Genomic DNA, 13742 nt, shown 5'->3' with positions numbered 1-13742 from the left:
ATAGTTCATGTATAGGGCAAAGCTGAGGGGCAATACACAGTGTGCCCAGAACAAGAAAAAACTCGTTTTTTGACTTTTTTATTTTTTAATTTTCAATAGTAAATTTATATTGTGTCGAACATATAAAGGTCAGTGCAAAAATAGTTTTTGAAATATATAAATCCATTTTTATAGTTGTTTGAAGTTGAAAAAAAAACCAAGATAAATATTTATCTTAAAATTCCACCAATACTGTTTTTTATTAATTTTTTTAACACACTTTGAAGTGCTTTACAAAAAAAACTACTCCATGAATTTAAAAAAATTTTGTCTATCCTGTTCTGGAGTCTATGTTTAATTTGTGAATTATTCAAAGAAAAAGAAATATTGAAGTATAAGCGTATATTATGTGTAGGTCTGTCTGACCTTAAAAAACGTCTAAATTACGTCAAAATAAATTTATTTGATTAAAAACAAAATGACGGGAAAAAAAGGCCGCTGTATAAACTCAATTGTTTTATGCAATATAGACTTTCTAGTTTCATGTGTAAAAATTCCTCAGTCCGGTTATCCCGGGAAGTTGAGTAATTTAATTTCGAACTTCATTTTTTTGTACGTGTTGTTTTTCGAGGTTGCATGATTATCAAAATTAACTTTTACGGACGGTTCAAGGATACTATTGATAATTTGTGTCAAAATGTTATTGATAAAAAAAAAGGAGAATTTCAATAATTATAAAAATTTTTACAAACTTTGAACATTAAACTAAGTTCATTGAAAAAAGCAAAGCTATTTTTAAACCATTTTAGAAAATGGTTTAAAAATATTTGTTAAAACATTTATAAGTATGGTTGATGGCTAATTCTAGATTTATTGGTAGTTGATTCTGGAGCTTTTTGCCACTACTGCAACTGTTCCAGAAATGACCTAGTATGTATACTATATGGGTTCACCATAGATAAAAACTTATAAATCAGGAGCAAGTTGTAAGGCAAGACTCTAAGATTTCATCACAAATAGATACACATGACATTTACTTTAGACTGATGATAAGAACACATCCATGGTTGCTAATAAAAAAAAACTTTTGCAATGTAGAACATGTCAAAAACTAAGAAATACCCCAGGGTGAGGGTGTAAAGCAGATGTAAACAATGTCCTTAGTGAGAAAAAAATGATAATTCAAGTTTTCTGTGATCATATAAAATCAATAAGACTTAATACTATAAGAATGAGACTATCTGTGTATATTTGTGTGTTTGTCACAGGGATAAATTTTTTTATATATATATATTTTTGAATATTTTATCATTTATAGTTTATTTTAAAAATTTAGAAAAAGTGGGGGCATGACTCTTAGCGCCCCTCCCCCACCGTTGCCCTATTCCCTGGGTCAGAGTAAACAAACGGAAAATTTGGCCTCACAATCAGATTTTTTGACCCAAAAAAGTAATATGCTAAAATTTTCACAAGATTTCATAAACAATTAACAAAGTTATGAATTTTTTCCAAAAAACCTCATTCTCACAGTGCAGTGGAGCATACTTCAAGACCATGGTAGACTTCCCAAACAATTTTTTTTTTGATAATGAACAGGGACCATTTCCCGATTCCAAAAAAGTATTAAACAAAATCATCCATTGGGGGCTTTTTGATAAATTAGGTATTTTAGATTTTTGAGAGGTTTTGAGAGGAAAAAAATGTTTGGGATGTCTACCATGGTCTTGAAGTATGCTCCACTGCACTGTGTTCAGAACAAGCTAAAAAATTTGAAATATTTTATATTGATTAACTTTTGATTAATATATATACTTAATGTATGTACTTAAAATATGTACTTTATGTATATACTTTTGACTAATAAAAGTTTATAAAATAACCAGTTTTTTTAATAAACATTATTTTAAATACTTTGTTTACCAATTAATCAGCTGATTTTAGTAAATGTTTACATAATTAATATCAACTTGTGTGAAATTGTGCAGCACTAATTATATTTAAGTCGACATTGTTATATTTAACAAAGAGTTTATTCAAGTAAGAATTTTTTTTTCAGATAGATTAATTAGTTAAGAAAATGCCTCATGAGGCAAAAACACATGATGAGTTTGTAAAGTTGTTCTGCATTTGCTGTTTTCAGAAGTCAAAAGATTTAGGATTGATTAACTGCAAAGTGAAAACTAATTTATCAAATGGAAAGCATTATTACTGCCAGCTTCTCAAAATGCACTTTTGGCAAGATTATGCGAGCCAAAACCCAGATCTCTCTGTTATGATTTGCTCAAAATGTAGAAAAAAGTTGTTGAGTGTAGATCCAACCTTTAAATCCAGACCAAGTTATGAAGGTAAATACCAAATATAAGTACAATTTTCATTAAACAATTAGGTGATATATAAATAAATATGTTGCATATTCATGCCAAGAATATTTTTTTCTTTTAGATTTGAACACTAGAATTGTTAGAGGGGGCAAATGTGAATGTTTTATCTGTGAAAATGGAAGAAAGAATGGAAAAATTGAAGTTACAGTCCCAATGGTAGAATTCTTTACCGGAAATTCAGTTGCTCGAGGTCCTGAAAACCAGTTTGTAGAGAGAGATTTATGCAATACATGCTATGCCCAAGTTGGAAAAGGAAAGTCTCATCCTTGCACCAAATTAGAGAGACAAAAGAATTTGTCAGCTATTGTACAGTCGGCATCCCCTGTGACGAAACAAAGAGTTCTTTCAAGATCTTTGAAAGATCTTAGTTCAGATAAGGAAATAATTCTAAAGACTTTTGGCCCGAATAAGATGGTTGTCAGGATTGGAACTGAGCCAAAAAAACCATATTTTACATCAGAAAAACTTAATCTACTTCAACTGAAACTTCACTGCAGTGATCGTAAAATGATTAAGATAAATCAGTTTCTTCGGTCTGAGAGTGTAAATGTTGAACCAGGATTCAGTAAGAAATTGACAAGCAATAATAATGCTATTCTAGACCTTTTTAATGGAAAAATCTATTTTTTTTCTATTTTTATTTTCTATTTTTATGAAGGAAACCCTGGTTCTTCAACACAGAAATCAGGTCCCTAATGATGTTGATATCAAGCTTGGCGTAGATGGGTACTTTAAAGTGACTTTGTCAATTACTTTAAAGCCAGAAATGAAGACACATACTGTCCCAAAAAAAAAAGTCGAATTAGGAAAGGATATTCAAGCCAAGATTTTAAGGATTCAAGTGTTCACAAAACTCTCATTCTCGCCATTTTGCCCTCAATGAATAAAAGCTATGAAAATTTAAAAATAATCTTTGATAAATTGAAGATAAATTCTTTGGACTACACTGTATCAGAAGGTTTGAAAGTTTTGCTCCAGATAGTTGGCAAACAGACAGCAGCATCTAAACATCCTTGCCCATTCTGTAAAACCTCATCTCCCAAAATGATGAAATCTGAACATTATACGTTGTCTTCTCTTTGCAAACTGTACGATGATTGGATGGTGGACGGTGCAAAATTAGGAAATGCAAAAGAGTTTAGTAATGTTGTACATCCACCTTTATTAACTGGGGACCCAGCCATGAAGATAATTGAAATAGTTAATATACTAGGTCTACATATACTGCTAGGTGTAGTGGACAAGTTAATCTCAGAAATGGAAAAGAAGTTATTTGAAACCAAGGAGGAGGGATTTATATCTATAAGTTCTTTTCTGGCATCTAATAATCTCAACCGGGTATCTTACCAAGGGCAGCATTGCCTGGAAGGCAATGCTTGCAACCTTTTCCTGAAAAAAATCAAGAGCTTGGGAGTATTTTTCTAACAGAAAGGCCTGGGTATTCAATCAGCCAGGTATATAAAAGTTTTACGAGACTTAAGGATACAAGTGACACACGCTTGTTTAACCGATATTTTCAGTTACCAGTGAAGAAACCTAAATTCAATAATCATCTCATAAGATCACGTTCAACGCTACGCGTTAATTTGAAACTTAAACAAAACAGTTCAAGGATGTTTTGGCAAATCTGTTAGTCCTACATATATTGACGACATAAAGGAATTCTCCTCAAGCTACAGGGACCTGGGAGCCACAGTACCTTTAAAAGTACACATAGTAGAACAACATATTGAGGAGTTCATCAAAATGAAGGGAGGACAGTTAGGTAAAATTTCTACATTGTTTGTTTAGTAAATTTAATAATATTGAATATAAATACAACACAATACATTTAATTTTTGATTTTTCAGTCCTATTTCCTTATACAAGATATATATGATGTTTAGGATTAGGTTACTGGACAGAGCAGGCCTTGGAGTATATTCATCAAGACTTCAAGCAGTTTTGGGATAGTCGAAAAGTTAGGCAGCATAGCCCAAATTATCTTACAGCACTGAATAAAGCAACTGTTGCTTATAACTTTAAACATTTTTGATCTAATAAATATAATTTTTTACAACTCCTTTAATTTTTTAATTTATTGACACATTTCTAAAACCTAACGTACCTCCTAAACCAAAAATACCAAATTGACTCTAAAAATATGTTTTAGATATAAAATAGGTTATACATTTTTTCGGAAATGAAAAGAAATGTTCATTTTAAGGATTCATCATGTTTCATGTGTATAAGACAATTTGACAGTGAATACGACCTCGGTTAATATTGTTGAAGAAAAACGAACCTTCTTGATTTTAAAAGACGGTCATTTTGACACAAAAAACGTCAAAATCAGACTTCATGTGATTTTTTTATCACACAAACTTTCAAAAATGTTCATTATCAAAAAAAAAAATTGTTTGGGATGTCTACCATGGTCTTGAAGTATGTTCCACTGCACTGTGACTGCGCAATAGGATCAGTTTTAGAATAGTTTAAACTAACTTACGTTTTTTTTGCTGTTTTGTAAAAAGGAATTTACTTACTTTTACATGATAGTGGTTTACTCATTTAATCAAAGAGTAATTTAAAATATTTCTTGGGTTTACAACTATTTTATAACCAGTATTAATTCGATTTTCAACATTGATAATTTTTACGGCATTTTTAATTATGTTCGCAATTGATGAAATTTTTTTTCCGAAATCAGTGCTTTTAAGTTTTTAATTAGTTTTTTAAAAAGTATCAAGTTGTTTGTTTTTATTATTCTTGAAAGTAAAGTAGTATCTAAGTTTAGTACGTTTTTTCTTAAGTTTACACATTTCTACTTATTTAATATTTGACATAAAAAAATAATTGAAATGTCTTTTTTTAGTAAAAAATAGCGAAGTCGTTGAGCCGTCAAATAAAGGTTTACACATCTTAAACATATACCTTTATACACAAAAAACAATTTGTGTTAATAGGCTTATGTGAGATGCTTATATTTAAATCTTTTATTTATTTGTTTAATTAAAGTAAACAACTTTATATAAAAATAGGTTGCTCTTAATGTCTGCCCTGACTAGTAACAAATGGCAAAGCTCTCTCATGAATTTAAATCACCTATAAATTTCCTACTATCTAGATAGAAAATTCAAATATAATTGGTCTGCAGCACTCAAGCAGCATGTCGTTTTTTAGCAAAACGACATGCTGCTTGAGTGCTGCAGACCATTGGTAACTCATGTCGGATGCAAATTACTGTAAATTGTGGACAGATAGTGCCACTATATTGTATATGGACTGGGTTAAAAATGGCCCTGATGGAGTAGTTTATACTACTAGTAATAAAAGCTGAATAGATTGTCCTTATTTTTTGGAATGGTTTCCGCTGTGTTCTTATATTTGATGGCCACGCTTCTCATATTAGTTTCCCACTTATTGATTTAGCAAAAAAAATAGTGCAATTCTTTTACGCATTCCTGCTCATCTTACCCATCTTCTTCAACTTTTAGATGCATCTGTTTTTCGACCTGTAAAATATAAATAACAAAGTTTACTTCTAAAATATACATGCAAGTAAGTAACGGATCCGGCAGGAAGGGGGGTTGATGGGAGGCATACATCCCCTCCCACCAAAATCTGAAAGTCCTAAATTATCTTAGAAATTTAGGACCTCTTTTTTTTTTTAGGAGACGCAAATGTGGTACAAAACCAAACATATTTCAACAATCTCCCCAAAACAAAAGTTCCTGAATCCGTCACTATATATAAAAATACAAAATTGACCAGTCTCAAAGAAAGATTTTCCAGGACTACTTCACACCTTTTTTAGAATTCCTTAACTGTGGAGCAAGCCAAGAATGGTTTTAAAAACGCTGGCATTTTTTCTCTAAACAAGGATACAAGTGACACACCCTTGTTTAACCGATATTTTCAGTTACCAGTGAAGAAACCTAAATTCAATAATCATCTCATAAGATCACGTTCAACGCTACGCGTTAATTTGAAACTTAATTATGTTTATTCTAATATAAAATAAGAACATTTTGAAAAAAATTGCACGAGCTAGAGCCAAGTAATCAAAATACCCCAATATGTTTTCTCCCTACCCCCAATCGTAAAGGCAATGAGGCATTAAAAATAGTTTGTACTACTTTATAATATATTTAAATTAATTTGTAGATTTTTAATTTTTTTTTGATAATCTTTTAGTATTCAAAAGTTATTCTTAAGTAAAATATGCAACCCCCTCGTTTTGGAGAGGGTGAAAATCTCACATTATCTTAAATTTTCATCACTAAAAGATTATTAGACCAAATTTAAAACCTGATGATAAATTTGAATGTGTTTTAGTATAATAATAATATTTATTAGCTTATGCCCCTAACATATTGGATAAGGTTGTCAAAAGTTAAGGTATTTTAGTCCACAGGCTCAAGTCACCACAATTTTTTGCAAAACATTCTCATTTGACATTCGGATGAATATAGGGGCTGTCCATTAATTACGTCAACAGTTCTTTGGCAATTTTTACCTCTTTTTCCTTCCACTTGTCAACAACTTGTCAAACTTTCAGAGACCTATAAAACTACATCAACAGTTAATTTATACCGCCTCCCCCCCCCCCCCCCTCCTTCTAATGTAAATTTAAAAAAGTATGAAAAAAAAAAATATATTTTTAAATCGTAGTTGTAGTAGTAGTTTACAACTTCAAGAAAATGTGTTTAAAAGTAAAATGCTTAGAAAAAAACTTAATTCAACTTTTAACTTATAAACATTTTTTAAATATATATAACCATTTAAAATTACAAAGACTTACTTGAACAAAAAGTGAATAGGAGTAAAAGTGATTACTACATGCTATTGGTTTTTACTATACTATTGGTTTAAACTTCTTTCAGTGCATGATAGAAGGTAAAAAAAAATTAAATTCACTTAACTTATCGAAGAACTGCAAGTCGATATTATGTCAGTTATAAAGAAATTGTTTTAGTTATGGAATTTAAAAGAACAAAGAGAAACATTAAAACTTTGATGGAGGAGAGTACTCCTCGATGTTTTCCGAAATTCTTACTACGATAAAGAAATCGTAACTAATGAAATTTTTGATTAGATCTTTAAGATCTTCTTTAACAATACAAGTTTATATTTTTAAGTTTTTATATTACGATTAATAATTGCAAACTTAAAAAAAATATATATATAATTAGTCTGAAAGTTATAATATATATATATATATATATATATATATATATATATATATATATATATATATATATACACTGTTTTTGCATGGATAACGTCAGTATTTTGGTAATTTGGGATAACGGTAGTAACCAATGAGCCCGTCAACAGACCTACTCCTAGATAATGTTAAATATTTACCATAATATTTTTCTCATAATTTATGAACAGTGCAGAGTCGCAAAACGTGAATGTGTCAATCCTCCTTACTTTAACTTTAGACCTAATCCAATTCCACATTGAAAGCAAACTAATTCTAATAGAGTTTAGCATAATAAAATAATGCATTTGATAATTTGTATAAACAAGGGGTTAGGAATCTTTTAGGACGGAAGACCCAAAGTTTAAAATTTATAAAAATTTTCAAGTTTTTAAAGAGCTACTAACATCTTGTTTTCAATATTATAATAGTATTTGTGCATGGGGCTGGAGAGTCGCATTGTAACATTGAAATTTTAACATCAAATATTTATACCAGGGTCGGCAACCTGCTTGCGAGCAGCAGGTTGCCGATTCTAGTATAAACATTTAAATAATATAATGTAGATTATGTATTTACATAAATCTTTATTTGCTTTTATATCAGGCCAACAAACACAAACTTTGAAAAAATAATAGAGTTACGAGTAAACATCTCGCCTGTGCTTATTTAGTTCTGTATGTGTCAGGTGTTTTTAAAGCACAACACGGTTTAAAAAAAGTAGAATACAAAAAATGTCATTAAAATACTAAAGGTTGGGTGAGTATGTAACACAAGACTACAAACGCTGCCTAATTTTCTTTTTTTTAAATTTAGTTTAGTTTATTTTAGTGGTCAATAATTTAAAATATTTACAACAATCCGTAATAAATTTATAGACTTTTAAAAAATCATAAATGTTCTCTAAGTTTAAATTACCAACAAAGATGTGCTGCATCAGGCACCTCTATACTAACAGCCTTAAGATACTTGTGCACATCTGCGACACAAGTACCATACTTTAAGAACATAATAGAATACTGGAAACATATGTGGAGAGAGTTTATTTCTACTTATCATTTAAAAAGTTCTATTTTAACTAATTTAAATGTTACTACAGCAAATAGTAATTGAACCGTGTTGTGGTATATACCACAACACGGTTCGTGAAGAACTTCTCTCTTAGCATGCAATTGAGTACTCTTTGCTGTGCAAGTCTTTGATTACGACCACGCATAATATACTTTGACAAAGAAGGACGATTGAATAATACGTGAAAGTTTATTTCATCAAATTCACACACGAACTTGAACACCAGAATTAAATCAACTCTTATTCTTCTTTCTTCAAAAGAAGAAATAAGAGTGTCGTCAGACCTAACATGACTCTTCGCTGTTCAGGGGTGCGATGCTAAATCTCAGAAATGGTTTTTGTAGCACGGTTTTGAACTTTTTCTAACACTTCTGTGTCTGCCCGTTGGTAAGGTGACAATGCTTGAATAGCGTATTCTAGGTGAGGACGAATATATGTGGTGCACACTTCTTTCCATACTGAAAAACAACGGCTGCGAAAAGTTTTTTTTTAGCCTCTCTAAGGAGCGGTTAGCGTTTACAACAGCTGCTAAAACTTGAACATTACATTTAAGATTATTTGAGATAAGAACTCCAAGATCTGTCTCCAAATGAGCAACTTTGATTGCAAGTGGCAGGCCGTCTGATCCTGACATGTAATAGTCGAGAAAAAAGATAACAAATAGTTTTGTTATCTTTTTTCTCGGCCAGTAGGCTAATAGCCACTAGTAACTAAGTAGTAACTAAGTAAGTATGCATGACTAGTAACGAAGAAACTAAATTTATTTAAAAAAGTAACGTTGTTGATGTCAACTTTTCTTGACCTCCCTCCTCCTTCTCAAAAATTGTCAAAAGTTTCCAGACCCCTCCCCCACTATTTTGCTGACGTAACTAATGGACAGCCCCATACTGGATATAAATTTTTGGATAAATATACTGGATAACATTTGGAGCTCGCACAACGCCGAAAAGTGTACTACCTAAAACATTAAAAAAATCTTGTTTGCCCCAATGTCAGTGTTTGACATTATATGGCTGTTTTTTTGACATCTGACATATTTTTTCTGCATGAAAAGTTGTTCAATTTTATACAAAAATTTTATTTTATCAAAAAAGAAATCTGTTTTCAACTTTCTAATACTAGTTTATTTCTTTGAGATTAACTGAAACAAAACAAACATTTTTCCATTAGGTGGAAACAGTAGTTATCATTTAAGTGGAGATAAAATTAATAAATGGGTTTTGTTATTACGTATTTAGCAAATTATACAATATTAAAGACTTTAATTACATAAATGTTTAAGTTATCAAATGGAAGTTTAATATTTGCGCTAAGTCTGGGTCAAAATATATACCTGGAGTATACTTGTTCTTATTGCCCCTTTTTTCCTTTTTTTTTCTTTTTTTTTTTCTTTTTTTGCGATTTTTATTCTTACTAACTTACCAGTATTAGCACAACATTAAATCTTTTTTTTTTCAGGATAAAGTCCCATGCCTCGTATAAAAAATGTTTTCTGCGACTTGAAAAAATTTTTATGAATTTCACAGTATTCATTTGTTTCAAAAGAAAAACCTAGAATTATATAAAAAAAATTTGTCTAAATGCTCTTTTTTAAAACATAATGCCCTTTGGCTTATGTTTTAAAAAATTCAAGACATTTAATGTATTTTTCAAGTTTATTTCTTCTAGTTTATTAAAAAATATGAATGAAATAAAAAGGACACAAAATAATTCTTGTCAAGGCAGCAAAGTAGTTAAAGAGTTTATTGGTCTTGGTGCTGATTTGTTATCCTCTGAATTGACAACCCTCAGAAAAGTTTTGAAATTAATTCTGTAAGAAATGGCTCCAATCTTTATTATGTGTCAAAGGAGATAATTCACAAAGCTGCCAAAAGGTCATTTTGTAAGCTTAGTCTAATATAATATTGTAATTTTTTTTATATTTATTATTCTATCATTGTATTTATTTCAATTTGTTTTATTATTATATTAATGTTTTATTATTATATTATTATGTTTTATTATTGTATTACTGTATTTGATATTATTTATCTTACACTGTTTCAAAAAAAGGCTTCCCACCCTAACCATCTGACCCAGAAAACCCTCTTAAGGGATGATAGTATGTACCTAAAGGATCAAAAAAGTATTTAGCTCAAAATTTCTGATTGGCGTTCGAGAGAGAAAGTTGGATTTAAAATTTATGCCTAAAATTTGAAGGACCTATGAAAGGAATTTATTAATTTTTATTATTCAGAAATATATTTTCTTACATAAACTCATCAAACAATCACAAAAGATTGAAAAAGAGATAAAATTCTAAAAATAGATGAGAAAATAATACTTTTCTTTCTTTGACAAGCTTAAAAATTTATCACAATTTTGAATTTAATTCGAAGTTTTCATTCTTCACATGTGCTTGCTGTTAAGATCAACTAGACAGTTGGTTAAGTGCTCAGCATATTGAGGATGACCAGGAAAACTTTTGAATCTTTGCCAATGGAGCTTAAACTCATGATCTAGTGCATCTGTCCCTTGTTCACTGGAGATGCCTAGAGAGCATTTCCTTCTGTTGATGAAATGTTGAATGTGGTGAAAGACTGTGTAAACTTTCGCTGTTACAGATGGCCCATTGAGAGCAATGTAGGATTCCTTGAAAATTTTGATTTTTTCAGAATAGTCTTTGTCAAGTTCATTGCCAATGCATGACTCTACAACAGCATTGAATTTTCGCATTGTGTCAACGTAGTCAAAAACTTGAAATGCAGACTCTCTTTCAGCTAGCTGTTGAAGTAAGTCAATGTTTTTCAGGATCTTTCTGCATTCTGGTCCAGCCAACTGCCCACCATGGTATGGCTTAATTTGAATGTGTAGTGCAAAAAGTCACTTGTCAACATTAGTCCAAGAGTCTTTGAGTGACTTAAGCAGATGGTTCACAACTCCTAATAGCAGATGGAGCTCCATCTGCTATTAGGAGTTGTGAACCAATCATCAGAAAGACTGATAATTGGAGAATGAATAGTGTAGTTAAACCTTTTTGCTTTTTTGCTATCACCCCCAGAGGCAATGAAAGCTTCAAAGTTTTACTTGACAGAACCAAAGGTTCGAGAAGTTCCACAGCTTGCAAGATTCTTTGCATTAATATCACACCATGTACAAGGGTGTGAACTAGCATGTGACTGAATTCCACTGATAATGTTTCCAAGTTTCATGTCACAAAACTAAAAGAAACTTATTTGGTGCACTTGGACGAGTTCTAAGATTATTTTCACATTCTCATAGGTTTCTGGAAGTTCCTCACAAACAGCAAATAAAAGCTGCCTTTTGACACTGGAATCTTTGCAGTTTGATGAGTAAGAAGTCTTCTAGTGACATGTTGTGGGGTTTGTTGCAAATCAATAACACCCAAACTGACTTTGAGAAAACCTCCTCCCCCATCTATACCCACTTTCACAAGGTGGTTTTAAGAAATGTTTCTTTTGAGTAGAGTTTTTTCTAGAAGAGACTTTGCACTAATGCAATGTGCAACTACTTTTGATTCTGCTGATTTGCTATCTGATGAAAACAAAACCTCAGTGTGAGTAAAGACTGAAAGTTAGTTGCAAAAAATTTTTCTACAATGCAGGTTTGTGACACATTGTTCAAGGTTGAAACCAATTTCTGCACTCCAGAGTTAGAAAGACCCGTGTTCATTTGTACTTATGCTAAGTCTTCAGCACAAAGGACTTTTTTTTCTGGAAAGAGGCACCTAGATCGTGATGAACCTGCAAATAGATTAAAAATGTTGTCAAGATTCTCAACTATTATACAAACCAATTATATTTCTTAATCACATTATAGACATTATTTACCTTGAAGGACTGGAAATGGACTGCCTCCTTGTGCTTGTTTAAGACGAATTGTTCCATATAAAGATGCTTCAGATGAAGAAATGACTGACACTGCAACTGTTTCAGCCGCAAGTCTGTCCTTTAATGTGACTTCAACCAAGTTCTTGTGTAGAGTACTCTTTATACATACATGAGCAAAACCACGGCCAATGACTGAAAAGCATTTTCCACATCTTTTCTCTACAGTATTTTAAGCTTTTGTAACCTTGGCTGGTCCTGGGTTGGATGAGTTTTCAAGAAAAGTAGGCTTAGTTTTTCCAAATAGTCTTGCAGTTGAGCAAATCTTGCAACCACAGGTTGAAGTTCTGGTCAGTGTTTTTAGACTGATTGAATTAAAGTTGTGAATTTCTGGCAAAGTGACCTTCTGACCTTCCTTATATCTTCTAAGTGATGGTCTACAGGCCTCACATACACCAAGAGGGACTTTTGGGTCTTGAAAATCAATTTGTTTCTGTAAAATAGCCTGTGATCTGTGTTTCATATCGTCAGTCAGTGCTATAGAAGCCTTTTTGAAACAAAGAAAGCAGATACATTTTCGGTTTTCTTCTTGAGTCCTTAAAAATGTCATGAAAATCTATGTCTTTTGTTTTAAATAAACACAAATCTAAAAAACACAAATGTAAACAAACATATACATGTCTTTTCCGAGAATTTTACGCGACTTTTAGGTTTGTGTTGCGCTACAAAACTCCGAAAGCTTTGTTCGCTTAACTCAAGAAAAAAAATTTAAAAAGATTTTTCGTTTTTTTTGTTGACAGTGAATTTAATTGCATTGTTTTTTATGTATGTAGAGTTACTTTGACTTAATACAGAAATTTTTTTTAATACAACTGATTTTATTTTCTTTGAACCTTTTCATTTATAGCATAAACTTTAAATGCAATTTTCCTTTTCGGACGCCAATCAGTGATTTTGAGTTTAATATTTTTTTGATTCTCTTGGTACATACAATCATTCCTCAAGGTTTCTCTGGGTCAGAAAGTTTGGGTAGGAAGCCTTTTTTTGGAACAGTGTTTAATTTGACTAAGGTTGTTGCGCAGTATAAAAAAGTGAATATAAATATTCAAATTCAGCCTAATCAATATTTCAGAGAATTGAAAAAGAATAGAAAAGGGTTACTCAAATGTTTGGGGAAGAGTGAAAAGTTTTATAAAAAAGGGAATATCAATATTCAAATTCAGCCTAATCAATATATAGTTCAGAGAACTGAAAAATAATAGAAAAGAGTTACTCAAATGTTTGAGGAATGTTCTA

The sequence above is a fragment of the Hydra vulgaris genome, chromosome 04, assembly GCF_038396675.1.
Source record: "Hydra vulgaris chromosome 04, alternate assembly HydraT2T_AEP".
NCBI classification, from domain to species: Eukaryota; Metazoa; Cnidaria; class Hydrozoa; order Anthoathecata; family Hydridae; genus Hydra; species Hydra vulgaris.
This window is presented reverse-complemented; position numbering follows the sequence as displayed.